Genomic DNA, 3,806 nt, shown 5'->3' with positions numbered 1-3,806 from the left:
TTATTTAAACAGCTTGAATTTATTATCCTCTTACATACACACAGAGAACCTTTAATGCTCACGGCAACTCTGGAGGACGACTCTGTGTGCAGGGAACAGATCTGTGTGGTATTCTCACCAGCCCTGGGAGCAGGACACAGGCTCCATCACCAGAAATTAGATCCGAGTCCCTGGGGTGTGGGTGTTAGGCTCTGCCTGGTCCCCACAGGATACTCACATGGAGGTGCCTTTTCCTCTGCCTTTTCCTCTACTCTTTTTTCCCTGGGAGGGAGAGAACAGCAGGCTGAACATGGGGGTCCTCTCCCTACACGTCCCTCCTCCCAGGCCTGGGGAAGCCAGTGCTCTTCTGGGTCTATCTGGGCAACGTGTCTCTTGAGCGCTGGGCCGTGGGGTTGATGAGGCGGCCCTGTGGAGGATGGGGGTCACAGACTCTGAGACCAAAGAGGAGCCAGGACTGGGGGGCTTCTTGCTCCACAATCTCCAGGCGGTGCGATGGGGACATGGGGTGTTTCCTGAGCATCATCTGCTTGATCAAGGATAGAAGGTGCCTGGGGGGATTATTGTTGGGAGAATGTGAAATTTTGTCTGAAAGGACCTGACCCACAGAATATGATGGATAAAGTATAATTTATTTCCTTGGACACACTTAAGAGTCACTAATTTAGTAAATTTATAATCTCCACAAAACTGTAATATTGATTTTAAGTTCTTTTTCTATTCATTCAATTCTCCTTCTAGTTTGACCTTTGTCTCACTTATTATACTTAGAAATGGCCTAGACCTGGTTGTTGTCAGGTATTTCTTTGTTCGTTTGCCAGGTGGGAATTCTACATCTTATGGTTGGAAAATGCTGGAGAAGATTTCATGCAAACACCGTGCTGAGGGATGTGACAAACTTGTAATTGTCTAATCTTGCAGAAGTTTTTAAAAAACTAGATAATCAAGTTCCCCAGAAGCAGGGACAAAGCCTTTTCTGTAGGACACACAAGTTATCCCCATAGACTCTGAGAACGACTCTCAGGGACACTTGGGACCTCAGGAGGCTCCTCTCCTGGGCCTGTGGGGATCCCAGCACTAGGAACCTTCCACAGAGTGGGGAGGGAGGTGCTGACCAGCTCCCCAGGGTGCATCACTCAGGGGGAGGAGAAGCATCCTCAGGTTATGGCCCAGGGGTGACTCACACTCTTCAGCTCACCAGAGGCTTCACCTTGAGGTCCTGGTGCTTGTTCCTGGGGCTGAAACTGCTCCCAGATTTTCCTGGTGTTGCTCCCGGTCAATGGCTGTGGCCTCTGGAAGAAGAAACAGAGGGTTGGTCCCCGCAGAGGGAGATTCATTTAAAATGAGAAGGGGCAGAAACCTGCCTGGAGTGACCTGCCTTTAGCGACCCCATTATGGCAGCTTCCTGCTTCCAGCTCATGAAGTTGACAGAACTTTGTTGTCCTTGTGATGAAGTGAAGAGCGTGATGCAGTGAAGAGCAAGATTCATAAAAACTTCCTTTGTAAGGAAAAGTCCAGTCATATCCCGACTCTGCTCCTAATAGTGCAATCTTGAATGCATCACACAATTTTCTCCAAGCTCAGGATTATCATAAGTTAAATTAGGAGTAATAAGTCATGTGAGTATATTGAGGACACAGCTATGGGACTGGGAATTGTACCCCCTTCCACGTGAGAGAAAGAAAGATCAGTGATCTGGTGATCCCACACACCCCCTCCAGGGCCAGAAGTTCCCCAAGCCTTAGAAACTCCTGCTGTCACCTGGGAGGGGCCTTTGATGAACAGACCCTCCTCCCCGACAAGCTTAGGAAAATGAATGAAGGAGATATGATCATTTCTAGAACCAACAGCAGGACACTGAGGGCAGGACTGAGAGCAGAACCAAGTGGCTTCTTGCTACTGACCCAGAACCAGCCCCCAACAGGGCCACATGGCCCAGGACAGTCCTCCCTGGACAGGCTGGTCCCGGTGTCCAGAAGGAGCAGCAGGGGGCTCGGGCTCTGTGCAGGGGCACCTGCACCTCTGCTTTGCCACTGGTTTGTTCAATAAGTGACCATGAAACCCCATGTTGACAACAATGAGTTAGAGTTTGCCATTTTCACTGAAAATACACATGATGAACATTTCAAGAAATGTTTTTTCTAGAAATAACACAGTGCTTTTGTTTGTCCACATAGCCCACCTCACGTAAAGCCCTGTGTCATCAGGGCTATTGTTCCTTTTCCTTATCATTCCAGTGATGCCTCTTTCACCCTCAGAAATCTCGATGATCATGGGGTGTGTGCGACATCTCAGAGCAACCCTGAAGCTCCTCTGTCTTGCAGGTGGAGCAATTGCGAAGCCTTGTGATGCTAGAGTTTTAGGAGGGAAGTCGTTCTGCCCCCACGAGTCACTTTTACCAGCAGAATCCAGGGCTGACAGAGAGGCTGGTGTTGCATGCAGTACTGGGTTGAAAATGCAGGAGCTCATCTCTCTAGAGTAGTGCTCAAGTTAATCATAGAGCAAGTCATCAACAATTTGTCTCAAAAGTAGACAAGACAGTAAAAGGCTTTACATATCTCCTAAGATCTAAAATGATCAGCTTTTACAGCACTGGGTGACATTTATGCTTGAGATCTTTGCAAAACGCTTTCGGGAATTACTGGTCGTCCTGGAAATAGAAAAACACCTTTCCTGTGCTGCTCACAGAACTACAAAACTGACCTGAACCCGGTGGGGGGGGGGAGGGCTGCTGTCCCCTCTTGGGTTGTTCCTGGCAGCGTGGACAGCACGTGGCCCTTGGTGGGTCTGAGGGTGACTCGGCTGTGACAGGCCTGGCAGAAGCTGTGACCACAGGAGGTGCTCCCCGAGCCCCTGTCTCCAGGCAGACGCTACAGGTCTCCTCTGCCAGCAGGGTCTAGTCGTGACCCCGAGGTCATGACTGTCCCACAAGGTGGGTGAGGAAGGGGAACAAATGGAGGGCAGAGGAGACGCTCAGGGTGAAGGTGACCACACCTGCCCTGGTCAGGCCGCAGGAGCCTCCTCCCTGCCCCGCACTCGCTCACCCTCTCCAGTCTCTGTCTCCACGGCGCCCCAGGCCTTTCTCAACTTGGACCCTCACTTGCCTTCCCTGCTCCCCACACCAGGCAGGGAGGGCTCACAGGGCCTGGGGTTGCTCCCAGTCAATGGCTGTGGTCTCTAGAAGAAAGGCACCTCCACTTTCTCTCCCATTTCATCTGCCTCCATCACCAGAGCAACATCAGGAGAAATTTATTAAATTTGACTTATCAATAGAAGGGCTGCCTGGGCAGGTAGTAGGTGCCCATCATGAAGAGGACCCAAATAAACTCTGCATGTTTCCAGTAGATGTGACCACACTGAGGCCTCAGCCTCCTCAGCTCAGAGACCCTTCCTCACTGCAGCTGCCACAGCAGAGGGGCCCTGGGCCAAAATGTTTATTTTATTTTATTTTTGTCTTTTTGTTCTGTTTTTATTGTTTGCTTGGGTCAACATTTTCTCCCTCTCCCACAGTTTTCTATTTCACATCATTAGACCACAACAAAAATAATAGAACTTTTACGGTAAAAAGGAAAACATTTACCTCCAATCCTGGTGGCTAGTGTGGTAACAACACTCTTTTCCTGCCTCCTCTTCCAGTGTGGACCAGGACAGTCATCCTGAGCACAGCGGTGAGGAAGGGAGGGAAGGAGGTGGGGAACCAGCCTGGGTTTATCTGAGATCCTCTCCCTGCTGCACATGGAGGGTGACCCTGGGGAGGTGGGAGAACCCCAAGCAGGAAAGAAACAATAATTTTACCCACTCCCACATTA

Source organism: Talpa occidentalis, unplaced genomic scaffold, assembly GCF_014898055.3.
Source record: "Talpa occidentalis isolate TD23 unplaced genomic scaffold, MPIMG_talOcc4v2.1 talOcc4.2, whole genome shotgun sequence".
Lineage (NCBI taxonomy): Eukaryota > Metazoa > Chordata > Mammalia > Eulipotyphla > Talpidae > Talpa > Talpa occidentalis.
This window is presented reverse-complemented; position numbering follows the sequence as displayed.